The sequence below is a fragment of the Manihot esculenta genome, chromosome 1 (genome assembly GCF_001659605.2).
Source record: "Manihot esculenta cultivar AM560-2 chromosome 1, M.esculenta_v8, whole genome shotgun sequence".
NCBI classification, from domain to species: Eukaryota; Viridiplantae; Streptophyta; class Magnoliopsida; order Malpighiales; family Euphorbiaceae; genus Manihot; species Manihot esculenta.
This window is the reverse complement of record NC_035161.2, coordinates 34,458,354-34,474,392: the sequence shown is the minus strand read 5'-3', so window position 1 is coordinate 34,474,392 and position 16,039 is coordinate 34,458,354.

Sequence of the window (16,039 nt, the reverse complement as noted above, 5' to 3'; positions counted from 1 at the left end):
TAGATATTTAAATATTATAAAAAAAATGTCAATGGGTTAGGTATTTTGAGTATCTTTAATTAGACGAATCTAAATAATTATAATTAAATTTAAGTTTAAAAAAAATAATATTTATATATTTTTATTTAAAATTAAACATTTATATAAAAATATTGAATTTTGTAAATATCTTATTCATATATATTATTATGCATATTTTTTTGAAATAAATAAATTATTTTAACGGTTAAAAGTATAAATCAATAATTATATGATTATTTAAAATTTTTTAAGCTCAAAAAAGTATTTAAACTATTAAAATAAACTTAACCCCTCTATTTAAAATCAAAACTTAAATAAGAGTTTAATTTAATTTATTTGTTTAAATAGAAATGTAACGACCCCGAAATGGACCGTCACCGGCGCTAGGATTCAGGTCGGCTTAAGGCCGCCAGAACCCGTAGCAAGCCTGCTATACTCTCTGTGTACCTGTAAATCTTATACATGATCATACATTTTCTTGTGAAAATAAAACTCTTTTCTGCACCAAGGCTCAACCTGTGCATGCACTATCACTGTACTCAGTACTCTGTACCCAGGTTCTAGATCTTCCCTTACCTCTATAAACAGGAAGATGCACGTACTGACAAGGGAACTTCTCGTCAAACTCTCAAAACCTCAAAAACGTAGCTTGAGTTCTCTCAACTTTCAACACCTTTGCAAACACCTCAACCTTCTGTGTGATCAACCAAAACATGTACAGATGAGTCATAAGAGACGTGGCCTATTCCATGGCAAGAATCTAAGGCCAACATCTGTCAAAATACATGACTCAGCTGGCTGGCCAGCTCACCTTCGGCTGTCCAATCGCATGCAAAATCATGCAACATTCGGGGGCCGAACTTAAACTTCGGAAGCCAAACCTTGAGCACTTTCGGCGGCCGAACTTACCTTCGGCGGCCGAACTTGCCTCAACTGCCTTAGGTCATTTCAACTCAAAACTCACTTCCATTAGACTTAAAACATCAACACAAATCACACCACGTAGTAAAACATAAATCCGACCTGTTTTATAGAATTCCGATACCCCGGATTCCACCAGACAACAGGAATTTCGGTGCCGGACTCTAGCCGGGTATTACAAGAAAGTATTCATTATATATTAAAATAAAATCACATATAATTTTATAAGAATTTATTTAAAATTTTTATTATAAAATTATTTATACTAAACAAAAAGAAAATATAAAATATGCTATATTTTTCTTCAATTCAATTTATAGAGCATGGAGTTCTGATAGGCTACATATATTATATATATGATTTGCAATATGATAGATAGTTTTAAGTAAATTAATTATTTATTTATTAAAGGATTCAAAAATATTCTTTACAGATTTATTGCTTTCCCTTATTTTGTCATAATTGTTTTAATTATAAATTAATATAACATTATGGTAATTATTTTGAAATTTCATTGAGCAGCGAGATAATATACATATATATATAAAAAAATTAAAAGCGTTTGATATATTTTAAAATTTAAATGTTTTATTTAATATTTTAAAAATTAAAGAACTTATATATTATCTAATGATATATTTTTAAAATTTAAAAGTTTATTTAATATTTTTTTAATAGTTAAATATCTTATTTAGACAATTAAAAAGAAATTAAGAGGATACGAGATATTTTTTTTTAACCATACAAAAATACATATCATCAAAACGGCTGGTCCTTTTAATTTACGTTGCGACTTCTGTTTTCCCCAAAATATGTAAAGACAAAAAACGAGAAAAATGAAAATTGAAAAGGGTATCCTTATCTAGATATGGAAGAAATAAAAGCAAATAATTATATAAGTGAAAATTTTGCATTTTAAATTAATTGTTTTCATTATTTCATTTATTTATTATTTTATTTTAAAATATTTATTCTTATATTTTTTGATGTTGCTAAAATCAAATTGATGATATAGTCGAAATCAACCTGTACTATAATTGAATAAATCTGTGAGAAAGAGAATGTAAGATGGTGAGTACTACGGCAGCCAATTCGATGTTTAAGTTAGTAATCTAGAAAATGAAACGAATATAAAGAACTTGAGAGTATTTGTATTAGAAAATAGCGTATTTTTACTTATGTAATCGTTCTCCTTTTATACTGTGAGAATATGAAGATAAATATAATATTTCTTGATAATACAGTAATGATGTGGTCGGCTCATTGGTAGGTGATCTTCACCGGCTAATTGGTAAGCAATCCCATGATCGTAGGTGTAAAGGGATCTGCTGGATTGTAGCTATTTAATGTTAACTTTCTTATGGAGTCTTGTTCTAAAGTTGAAAGGGAGAGTCTCTCCGTCTTGGATCTAACCTACCTTGAGACAGATCTCAAGTGCCCGGGTCTTCCTTTCTACGGGTAGGACCGCGTATAGAATTATCAAATCCTTATCACGTGGCCTTATCTTATGGTGACAGCTCACTACCTACTTTAGGCGAGTCTTATGTAGCATCAGAGATTCCCCCGCTGGTCTTCAATTCTTTATATTTAAAAGTGACAATTGTCTTTATGATTTGGGGCATATGGCTTGTTTGTTTGGGTTATGCGCATGATATTCTTACCTTCTTCTTACTTGCCCCAAAGGCCAGTCAAGTCCAAGATCTTATATGACAAAAACTTATCCAAGTGATATAGTAATACTTTGACGAGTTTACGGGCTTTCTCTAGCCCTGAAGATCACCCGAGCATCTTCTAGCCCTTATGACCCTTGGGTTTTTCCAGCCTTATCGAGTTTCCTTGCATTTTTCAGCCCTGGCGTACTTTCAAGCATTTTCTTACCCCGACTAGTCTTGATGTGCTTCTGGACACTCTCTACCCTTTATAGCCATAATGCGCTTTTCGGTCTTTTACAGCCCTGACGGTCTTACGTGTATTTTTACAAAGAGCTTTCAAGAATTTTCTTAGCTCTAACATACTCCATTGCTTTGTACAGCCCTGACGGGCTTCCTTGCATGTTTTTCAATCCTAGCGAGCTTCCGAGCATTTTCTTAGCTCTACATACTCGGCTTTTTACAGCCTAATGGGCTTTCTTGTATTTTTCCAGCTTAGCGAGCTTCCGAACATTTTCTCAACTCTGACGTACTCCTTAGATTTTTATAGCCCTAGCGGCTTCCTGGCCTTTTATAGCCCTAATGGGCTTTTCGGTCTTTTACAGCCCTAACGGGCTTACGTGTATTTTTTCAACCCTGACGAGTTTCCAAGCATTTTCTTGCCATGGCCAACCTTGACGAGCTTTTAGTCATTTATCTCCTTGTAAAAAGTTTTAAATTTTCGGAAGTAATTATAAGAATAGCGACACATGCCTGTGATTCTCTGGGTGAGATTGGACCAATGCTTTCAGTCGCGTGGCTTGGCTCATACCCGCCTTATGGTATGGGCATCGAATGCCTTAAAAGTTTCTTGTGAAGCGAGAATAACTTTTGGTAGGTTGACCTGGCATATACCCACCTTGCAGCTTGATATCAAATGACTTAAAAAATTTCATCAAATGTGACTAACACACGATAGGTTGGCCTAGTGTATATCCGCCTTGCAGCCCGGCATTAAATACCTTAGAATCTTTTTGTGAGGTGGGACTAACACCCGATTGATCGCCCTGATTGTGAAATGGGACTAACACCCGATAGGTCGGCCTGGCTTATACCCATTTTGCAGCCCGACATTAAATGCCTTAGAATCTTATTGTGAAATGGGACTAACACCCGATTGGTCGGCCTGGCATATACCTGCCTTGTCGTCCAGCATTAAATGTTTTAGAAACTTTTTGTGGAGTGAGACTAACACCCTCTAGGTCGTTGGTCTGGCGTATACTCGCCTTGCAGCCCGACATTAAAATGCCTTAAATTTTTTTTGTGAAACGGAATTAACACCCGGTAGGTCGGCCTGGCTTATATCTTTCTTATGTCCTGATATTAAATGCCTTAGAATTTTTTTATAAAGAGAGACTAACACCCGGTAGGTCGGCCTGACTTATACCCACATTGCGGTCCGGCATTAGATATCTTGTTGTGCGGGACCCATACTCGGATAACCTTATGGCCTTTTATGAATATTTGTTTCCGCGGACCAACACCCGGATTATATGTGTAACAGCCCGGCCCTTTTCCACCGGCGCTGTTACCACTCACAGCCCGGACTGGCTCCAGCGCTGTGAGCAGCTCTTAACATCCTCTCACCCTCACGGGCTCTTGAGGCAGGATTTGTCCCTCGGGGGAGCCATTACGGCCCACCCTAGCCCAAGGGTTTTGGCTTATGGCACTTTTCCACCATAAGTCGCCTCCCCCACTACTCGAACCCTTGACCTCCCACTTTAAGGGAATAGTCTGGTGAGAGTGAGTACCATTTGTTCCACTGGAACAAATGGTACTCACTCTCACCAGACTATTCCCTTAAAGTGGGAGGTCAAGGGTTCGAGTAGTGGGGGAGGCGACTTATGGTGGAAAAGTGCCATAAGCCAAAACCCTTGGGCTAGGGTGGGCCGTAATGGCTCCCCCGAGGGACAAATCCTGCCTCAAGAGCCCGTGAGGGTGAGAGGATGTTAAGAGCTGCTCACAGCGCTGGAGCCAGTCCGGGCTGTGAGTGGTAACAGCGCCGGTGGAAAAGGGCCGGGCTGTTACATAAAAAAAAGGCGCCTTTTTATGTAACAGCCCGGCCCTTTTCCACCGGCACTGTTACCACTCACAGCCCGGACTGGCTCCAGCGCTGTGAGCAGCTCTTAACATCCTCTCACCCTCACGGGTTTTTGAGGCAGGATTTGTCCCTCGGGGGAGCCATTACGGCCCACCCTGGCCCAAGGGTTTTGGCTTATGGCACTTTTCCACCATAAGTCGCCTCCCCCACTACTCGAACCCTTGACCTCCCACTTTAAGGGAATAGTCTGGTGAGAGTGAGTACCATTTGTTCCACTATCTGTAACAGCCCGCTTACCGGACCATCACCGGCACTAGGATCCAGATCGGCTTAAGGCCGCCGGGACCCGTAGTAAGCCTACTGTCAACTCTGTGTACCTGATAAATCCCATACATGATCACACTTAAACTTAAAACTGTTACTTACTCTTCTCTTTTTTTTTTTTTTCTTTCTTTGCTTGACTATCTTTTCTTTTCTTGAAACTTTTCTCATCCACTAAGCCTGGACTATGCATGCTCTGTCTGTATGCACTCGAAGAGTGATACCTGCTATGGTACCATACAGTAACTATAGAGATAGAAAGACTACCATGCACCAAGCCTAGCACATCATAACAACATTATCTCAATCATCCATAACATAAAAGGATCATGTGCAAAGGGATAACAAGCACTAGGGCCAAGCACAATACCATAACTCACTATATAACTTGCTCGTTACATAAACTCTGTACTGTACATCATTATCATGTCCACTTTGCTATACTATTACATATGCCTTTTACCCTTGCTATCTCTTTCTCTTTCTCTTCTCTGAGGCCCTGAAAAATGGGGTTAGGGAGAGGGATGAGCTGCTAAAGCCCAGTGAGCGGAATCTATAAAAAATCACATTTAAAACATGCTATCATATGATGCATCACTGCACAAACATTTCACATCTCGGATTGGACATGATCCCAAAACTCCCTCTGTCAGTGCCCGGCTCCCAAAGGAGCTCACACAGGTCTTTCACTAACTACTCATGGTGCCCGACCCTATAAGGGCTCTCACAGGACTCATCCAAGGTAAATGCCCGGCCCCAAAGGAGCTCACACAGGACATACAATAATGACAGACTTATGGGCTATTGAGATCGCCTCGGTCCAATCCACATATACAAGTAATAATGCAATGCATCAACTTGATGAATACTAATGCAAAGCATCCTACATACACATGGCATAATGATGCATGAATCATGCTAAAACAATTCTTAACTTTTAAAATAAAGTTCTGTTCCACTCACCTCTGTCAACTGCTGAGCAGTCTCTGTAACTCTAACTCTGTGGGCCTCCTTGGTCTCTCGGGTCCGTACCTACACAGGTGGACTCAAATGAGGACCAAACTTACTTAAACATAACTCTTCATATCTCCCCAAAACCCCTCTAAAACATCATAGGCATGCATGGAAAAATGGGCAAAAGAAGGCTGGACAGAGCACCTTCGGCGGCACTTTCGGCGGCCGAAATCCCTCTCCAGAGACGAAACTCATGCATGTTCGGCGGCACCTTCGGCGGCCGAAAGCCTCGTCCAGAGACGAAACTCATGCACTTTCGGCGGCCGAACTTCCTCTTTCGGCGGCCGAAAGTCTCTTTCTCACCCAAAAGCCTAGCTTTCGGGGGCAAGGTTTGGCAGCCGAAACTGCCTCCACAAGGGGTTCGGCGGCCGAACCTTGCTTCGGCGGCCGAACCTGGATTCTCCAGAAAGGCAGAATCCGAGCACAACTTATGCTCTCAGCCTCCAAAATCCTATCAAACACCCATAACATGCATACCAACACTTCTCAACTAACACACAACATATCTCATGCATATAGGGGCCTAAAAACTAGCTCAAACCCCAAAAACAACAACAACACTCATACTAACTCATATGATTAACATATGCTCAAACTCATGCTTATACCCCAAAACATGCCATAAACCTCTCCAAAACTTCTAAAACTTGCTTTAAACATAAGGGGAGGTGAGGATCCATGCTTACCTCTTGAAGAACTAGAGGATTGATGATCCAAGCTTGGAGATGGGGAAAAACTCACTCAAACTCTCCAAGTACTCAACTTTGCTTTCAAAACTCTAAAACAAAGCTCAAATCAAGTGAAAACATGCAAGATTTGAGGAAAACATGAAAAATCACACCAAGGAGAGCTTGAACCTACCTTTGACCCAAAAACAGAGTGTTTAACACTCAAGTCTCGGGCAAAGGGCTTTTGTAGTGACCAACCGACTCTTCCTTCGGCGGCCTAACGTGCATGCAAAACCATGCAACTTTCGGCGGCCGAACTTCACCTTCGGCGGCCGACCCTGGCTTTTGTCCCCTTTGCCTTTTCATTTCAAAACTCAATTTTTTCTTAACGCAAAACATGCAAACATGATAAAAACACTTAAAAACATCTTAAAAACCTTTCTTATACCCTTAGGGCAAGCTCCGACATCCTCGAATCCCGACTTCCAACGGAAAATCCGCCGGAACGTAGGAATTCCGATACCGGGGTCTAGCCGGGTATTACATTCTCCCCCCCTTAAGAACATTCGTCCTCGAATGTTCCTCTCTAACTCAAAACAAAGTACAAACAGAACAGAACATAAAGCACATAACACTCACCTCAAAAGAGATGGGGGTACTGTTGGAGCATAGACTCCCGTGTCTCCCAGGTGCACTCTTCGATGTTATGGTGGTTCCAGAGGACTTTCACCATCGGGATCTCCTTGTTCCTTAGCTTTCTGATCTGGGTGTCAATGATCCGCACTGGCTGCTCTACATAGGTGAGATCTCCTAGGATCTCCACATCTGGTTCGCTAAGAACCTTACTCGGATCTGACACAAACTTCCTTAGCATCGAAACATGGAAGACTGGATGGATTCTTTCCATAGACATAGGCAAATCTAGCTTATACGACACATTCCCGACCTTCTGCAAAATCTCGAAAGGCCCGATGTACCGTGGAGCTAGCTTACCTTTCCTCCCAAAACGAACCACCCCTTTCATTGGAGACACCTTCAGCAAGACCAGATCCCCCTCCTCAAACTCTATGTGCTTCCTGCGAACATCTGCATAGCTCTTCTGCCGGCTAACAGCAGTCTTGAGTCTCTCTCTGATAATGGGCACCACTCTATTCGTGATCTCTACTAACTCAGGCCCTGCTAGGGACCTTTCTCCAACCTCTTCCCAACAAACTGGTGACCTGCACTTCCTCCCATACAGAGCTTCATATGGGGCCATCCCTATGCTAGCATGATGACTATTGTTGTAGGCAAACTCCACTAAGGGTAGATGCTGCCTCCAAGATCCGCCAAAATCTAGCACACACATGCGAAGCATATCTTCTATGGTTTGGATGGTCCTCTCTGACTGTCCGTCAGTCTGTGGATGGAAAGCAGTGCTAAAGTCTAATCTTGTGCCCATAGCCTCTTGCAGACTTCGCCAAAACCTGGAGGTAAACTGGGGTCCTCTGTCAGACACTATAGAAATAGGCGCCCCATGCAACCTCACAACTTCCTCAAGATACACCTGCGCTAGCTTGTCCACAGAGTAGCCACTCCTGACAGGAATGAAGTGAGCAGATTTAGTCAGTCTATCCACAATCACCCATATGGAGTCTAGTCTGTTGGACGTCGCCGGTAACCCCACTACAAAATCCATCGCTATGTTCTCCCATTTCCATTCTGGAATCGGCAGTGGGTTAAGCATTCCAGCCGGCTTCTGGTGCTCTAGCTTCACCCTTTGACATATCTCGCAGGCTGACACAAACTGTGCCACTTCTCTCTTCATTGCTGGCCACCAATAAACTTTCTTCAGATCTTGATACATCTTGGTGGCTCCAGGGTGAATGCTATATCTCGCATTATGAGCTTCTCTCATAATGTCTCCTTTCAAACTAATATCGTCTGGTACACATAGTCTATGCCCGTAGCGGAGAATCCCTTGGTCGTCGAATCTGAACTCTTCGCTCTTGCCTGACTGAACAGTCCTGGCAATCTTGACCAACTCTGGATCCTCATGTTGTTTCTGAGCCACCTGCTCCAGAAACACGGGTGTAACTTTCATCTGTGCAATCAAAGCACCTGTACCAGTTAACTCTAACTGTAGCCCTTCCTCAACTAATCTGTAGAAGTCCTTCACCACCGGCCTCCTCTCTGCTGTAATGTGAGATAAACTGCCTAGTGATTTCCGGCTCAAGGCATCGGCTACAACATTTGCCTTTCCCGGATGATACTGGATCCTGCAATCATAATCACTAAGCAATTCCACCCACCGTCTCTGCCTCAAGTTTAACTCTCTCTGACTCAGGATGTGCTGTAGGCTCTTATGATCTGTAAAGATCTCACATTTCACCCCATAGAGGTAATGCCTCCACATCTTGAGTGCAAAGATAACAGCTGCCATCTCAAGATCGTGTGTCGGATAGTTCAGCTCGTGCTTCTTCAGCTGTCTAGAAGCATAAGCTATTACTCTGTCATTCTGCATTAACACACAACCTAATCCCACTCGGGACGCATCACAGAACACTGTGAAGTCTTCATCACTAGTAGGCAGAGCTAACACCGGTGCTGAAGTTAATCTTCTCTTTAACTCTTCAAAGCTCTCTTCACACTGGTCAGACCATGTGAATCTCTGGTTCTTTCTGGTTAATCTGGTCATAGGAGCCGCTATCTTGGAGAAGTCCTGAACGAACCTCCTATAGTAGCCTGCCAAACCCAAGAAACTCTTGACCTCTGTCACTGTGGTGGGTCTAGGCCAATTGGCTACAGCTTCTATCTTCTTGGGGTCCACTGCTATACCTTGATCTGACACTACATGCCCCAAGAATGAAATGCTCCTTAGCCAGAACTCACACTTGGAGAACTTGGCATATAAACCATGCTCTCTCAAGGTCTGCAGGACTATCCTCAGATGATGGGCATGCTCCTCTGCATTCCTGGAATACACCAAGATATCATCTATAAAGACAATAACAAAGTGATCCAGGTACTCTCTGAAAACTCGGTTCATGAGATCCATGAATGCTGCAGGGGCGTTAGTCAACCCGAACGACATCACTAAGAACTCATAATGCCCATATCTGGTCCTGAAAGCTGTCTTAGGTACATCCTCTTCCCTGATTCTCAGCTGATGATAGCCCGATCTCAGATCTATCTTAGAAAAACAACCTGCTCCTGATAGCTGGTCGAATAGATCATCGATCCTGGGTAGAGGATACTTATTCTTGGTAGTGACTTTGTTCAACTGCCTGTAGTCGATACAAAGTCTCAGGGATCCATCCTTCTTTCTGACAAACAACACTGGAGCACCCCAGGGTGAGGTACTCGGACGGATGAAACCCTTGTCTACCAACTCCTGTAGCTGCTCTTTCAACTCCTTAAGCTCTGCTGGTGCCATCCTGTAGGGAGGAATAGAGATCGGTCTGGTACCAGGCACTAACTCAATCTCGAACTCTATTTCCCTATCAGGTGGTAGTCCTGGAAGCTCATCTGGAAACACATCTGGGAACTCTCTGACTACGGGCACTGAACTGGGGTCTCTAACCTGACTGTCTAGCTCTCTCACATGAGCTAGATACCCCTGACATCCCCTCCTGAGCAACCTACGAGCCTGTAGGGCTGATATCAGACCTCTAGGCGTGCCCCTCCTGTCTCCTCTGAAGACAAACTCAGATCCATCCTCATCTCTGAACTTAACTACCTTGTCTCTGCAGTCCAAGGTAGCACCATATGCAGATAGCCAATCCATCCCTAGAATGACGTCAAAATCTGTCAACTCTAGAACCACAAGGTCAGCTGGAAGGCATCTACCATCTAGAAACACTGGACTATGTCGACAGACTGTCTCTGCCAACGATGGATCACACTTAGGGCCACTGACCCATAGGGGACACTCTCACGCAGACGTCATCAAACCCACTCTCTCTATGGCTCTGGGAGCAACAAAGGAATGTGAAGCACCAGGGTCTAACAAAGCATACACCTCAGAACACCCAATGAGAAGGTTACCTGACACCACGGTGTTAGAAGTGTTTGCCTCCTGCTGTGTCATCGTGAAAATCCGCGCCGGAGCTGACGGACCTCCACCTCTGGGACCTGCAGATGAAGAGGCTGACCCTCTCCCTCTGCCTCTGCCCTGCGTCATAACTGAACCTGGTGGCTGTGGCATGCTAGCTGGAGCTGTCTGCTGGGATGGTGCCGTGAAAGCTGCCTGAGGGCACTCACGAGCCATGTGTCCCTCCTGGCCGCACCTGTAACATCCTGTAATCCCAAAGCGACAAACTCCTCTGTGCGCTTTACCGCACCGACCACACACTGGAACCTCTGAGCCTGAACTCATGCCACTGCCTAATCCCAGACCTGCTTTAATCTTATTCCAGAACTTATTCTTCCTCGACTTCTGCGTGGAACCACTCCACTTCTTACCACTGGAAGTTGCTGCACCCTGTGAAGAGGGATCTGACTTACCCCTACCTGGGGTCTTAGAACCTGAGGACTGTGCCGGCTGCTGTTTCACTGTACCCTGTATAATGGCACTCGCCTCCATTCTCCGTGCTAAATCCACCACGGTGTGGAAACTCTCCCTCTCGGCTGCATGGATCAAAGAGGAATACCTAGAATGCAGTTTCATAGCATACCTCCTAGCCTTTTTCTGTTCAGTATCATAGGCCTGTCCTGCATACCGCAGCAACTCTATAAACCTATCAGTAAACTCATCAATACTCATATCCTCTGTCTGCTTGAGCTGCTCAAACTCTATCAGCTTTAGCTCTTTCGAACTATCTGGGAATGCCCATCCAGCAAACTCATTAGCAAACTCCTCCCAAGACATGTTATCCAACCTAGGGTCCACATAGACGCCAAACCATTCCTTCGCCTTCTTACATTTTAAAGTGAACCCTGCCATCTGAATGGCTCTGGTATCATCTGCCCCTAACTCATCTGCTATCATCTTGACTGCTTTGATGTACTCAAACGGATCATCTCCGGATTGATACTTAGGAGCATCTAACTTTAGGTAATCAGTCATCTTTACCTTGCTCCTCACAGATGGGCCAGGTTGAGGTGTTTGGATAACTGGGGCTTCTGGTTGTACCACTGGTAGTGGTGGTGGAGGTGCAGAACTCTCTGGTGTAGAGTATGCTGGACTGGGGTAAAAAGGTGAGGGTGGATACATGGGATATGGTGGATATGGGGGGTAATACGGTGGATAAGGCATATATGTGGGATATGGGTGAAAACTAGGATAATCCGACGTCCCTCCCATCGAATATCCTGGGCCCTGTGGGTAGGGCTGATAGTGGGGTGGATAACCATACCCCGAGGCCTGACCGCCTCCCTGTGATGATCCCACATCCTCCTCTGTCATGCCAACACCTAACCCTCCATCCCTTCTGGGATCCACTTCCATCTCTTCCCTTGTATCACTAGATCTTCTTCTCTGTTCTGTTTCCCTCCTGCCTTCATCAAAAGACCTTCTAGGGTCCCTTGATGATCTTTCTCTACCTGCCCTTTGGGACATAGCTCTTGGCAAAGCAGGGGGACGCCCTTCCATACCCTCATTCTCGGGCGGAGCTCCAGTCAATCTAGCTGATCGACGGGTTCCTCTCATCTTAGCTTCTGAAAACATAACATAAACTTTAACATCATATGATCCATGTAACAACATGAACCCTCAACTCATAGCATAGCATATCATAGCACATCATTCAATGCACATGCATAAAATCATGGCATTACACATCAAGACAGGACTCAACATCCTATCCTAGTGGACATGATCTTCCTATTGTGCTTGCCCTCTAACACAACCTCTTTCCGATGTGAGATATCTCTAATCCCTAAGCATCTTAGCTCAGCACACCGTACTCTAGAGGCCCTATGCTCTGATACCAATCTGTAACAGCCCGCTTACCGGACCATCACCGGCACTAGGATCCAGATCGGCTTAAGGCCGCCGGGACCCGTAGTAAGCCTACTGTCAACTCTGTGTACCTGATAAATCCCATACATGATCACACTTAAACTTAAAACTGTTACTTACTCTTCTCTTTTTTTTTTTTTTTTCTTTCTTTGCTTGACTATCTTTTCTTTTCTTGAAACTTTTCTCATCCACTAAGCCTGGACTATGCATGCTCTGTCTGTATGCACTCGAAGAGTGATACCTGCTATGGTACCATACAGTAACTACAGAGATAGAAAGACTACCATGCACCAAGCCTAGCACATCATAACAACATTATCTCAATCATCCATAACATAAAAGGATCATGTGCAAAGGGATAACAAGCACTAGGGCCAAGCACAATACCATAACTCACTATATAACTTGCTCGTTACATAAACTTTGTACTGTACATCATTATCATGTCCACTTTGCTATACTATTACATATGCCTTTTACCCTTGCTATCTCTTTCTCTTTCTCTTCTCTGAGGCCCTGAAAAATGGGGTTAGGGAGAGGGATGAGCTGCTAAAGCCCAGTGAGCGGAATCTATAAAAAATCACATTTAAAACATGCTATCATATGATGCATCACTGCACAAACATTTCACATCTCGGATTGGACATGATCCCAAAACTCCCTCTGTCAGTGCCCGGCTCCCAAAGGAGCTCACACAGGTCTTTCACTAACTACTCATGGTGCCCGACCCTATAAGGGCTCTCACAGGACTCATCCAAGGTAAATGCCCGGCCCCAAAGGAGCTCACACAGGACATACAATAATGACAGACTTATGGGCTATTGAGATCGCCTCGGTCCAATCCACATATACAAGTAATAATGCAATGCATCAACTTGATGAATACTAATGCAAAGCATCCTACATACACATGGCATAATGATGCATGAATCATGCTAAAACAATTCTTAACTTTTAAAATAAAGTTCTGTTCCACTCACCTCTGTCAACTGCTGAGCAGTCTCTGTAACTCTAACTCTGTGGGCCTCCTTGGTCTCTCGGGTCCGTACCTACACAGGTGGACTCAAATGAGGACCAAACTTACTTAAACATAACTCTTCATATCTCCCCAAAACCCCTCTAAAACATCATAGGCATGCATGGAAAAATGGGCAAAAGAAGGCTGGACAGAGCACCTTCGGCGGCACTTTCGGCGGCCGAAATCCCTCTCCAGAGACGAAACTCATGCATGTTCGGTGGCACCTTCGGCGGCCGAAAGCCTCGTCCAAAGACGAAACTCATGCACTTTCGGCGGCCGAACTTCCTCTTTCGGCGGCCGAAAGTCTCTTTCTCACCCAAAAGCCTAGCTTTCGGGGGCAAGGTTTGGCAGCCGAAACTGCCTCCACAAGGGGTTCGGCGGCCGAACCTTGCTTCGGCGGCCGAACCTGGATTCTCCAGAAAGGCAGAATCCGAGCACAACTTATGCTCTCAGCCTCTAAAATCCTATCAAACACCCATAACATGCATACCAACACTTCTCAACTAACACACAACATATCTCATGCATATAGGGGCCTAAAAACTAGCTCAAACCCCAAAAACAACAACAACACTCATACTAACTCATATGATTAACATATGCTCAAACTCATGCTTATACCCCAAAACATGCCATAAACCTCTCCAAAACTTCTAAAACTTGCTTTAAACATAAGGGGAGGTGAGGATCCATGCTTACCTCTTGAAGAACTAGAGGATTGATGATCCAAGCTTGGAGATGGGGAAAAACTCACTCAAACTCTCCAAGTACTCAACTTTGCTTTCAAAACTCTAAAACAAAGCTCAAATCAAGTGAAAACATGCAAGATTTGAGGAAAACATGAAAAATCACACCAAGGAGAGCTTGAACCTACCTTTGACCCAAAAACAGAGTGTTTAACACTCAAGTCTCGGGCAAAGGGCTTTTGTAGTGACCAACCGACTCTTCCTTCGGCGGCCTAACGTGCATGCAAAACCATGCAACTTTCGGCGGCCGAACTTCACCTTCGGCGGCCGACCCTGGCTTTTGTCCCCTTGGCCTTTTCATTTCAAAACTCAATTTTTTCTTAACGCAAAACATGCAAACATGATAAAAACACTTAAAAACATCTTAAAAACCTTTCTTATACCCTTAGGGCAAGCTCCGACATCCTCGAATCCCGACTTCCAACGGAAAATCCGCCGGAACGTAGGAATTCCGATACCGGGGTCTAGCCGGGTATTACAATATGCGAGACCCATGTTCAGATAGCCTTGTAGCCTTTTATAAATACTTGTTTCTGTGGACCAATACTCATATTATATGCTGGACCTATGCCCTGATTATATGCGACACCTATACTCGTATGGTCTTGTGGCATTTGTTCTTGTCTCTAGACTTTCATCCATCTAATGATTCTAATTTTCTTATCAAAAAATAAGTTTTAAGAATGCATCCTAATTTTATAACTTTTTCATAAATCGCAAATATTTCTCTAAGGATAAAATAAAAGACTTGATCGTCTGACTTGACTAATTTCAAAACTCGGACTCTAGAGCTGGACATCTGTGATATTCTCCTTATTGTCACCCCTATTAACACTCAGTTCTCCTACAATCACATGAATAAATACCCACAAGTTCATTATCAAGGGTAATTTCAGGAATTGTTACCTCGAGCTCGGGCCTCCTATCTTTTCTACTATTTCTAATGAACTTCCGAAGTGTGTCGTTCCCTACTAACCTTTCGATCTCGTCTTTCAATTGTCGGCACTCCTCCATTACATATCTATGGTCTTCATAAAAATGGCAATATCTGATCCTGTCTCGTTTTTCGGCTTTCGTAGAGTTGAGTTTGAGAGGCCATCTGATCTTCTTATCATTTTTCCTAATCTACATTAGAATATGCATTTGTGAGTTATTCAATGGGGTATATTCCTTATACTTACTTCGGTCATTCCTTCCCTAAGAGACTATATATCTTTTGTGGTCTCCTTCATACTCTGACTTCTCCGACTTTTGATCTTGCTTTTGACCCATCCTTTTGTCCTCTTTCCATCCTTCCCGGCATATTTGAGCAGTCTGTACCCACTTCCAACCAGCGTCCTTCCCTTTGGACTGCATCTGGTTTGCCCCTGTCTGAGTCCTTGAGGTATCTACGGGGACATCCTCCCTTTCTCTGAGAGCCATAAGTGATGCCTTTTCCCAAACTTTGTACTGCTTGACAATAATCTGCAACCTTCGGACATACTAGAATATTTGCGTAATGCTCAGATTGTTGGGATCTGTTTCATTTACCATAGGAGATGTGTTTTGTTTACTGCCAAGAGTGGAAGAAATGATAGCCTCCTCATTAGTAGTGACCTTAGCAATAGCTTGTAAATTGTTGGCCATTTCGAGAGATAAAAGAGAGATTTCTTTTTAAGAG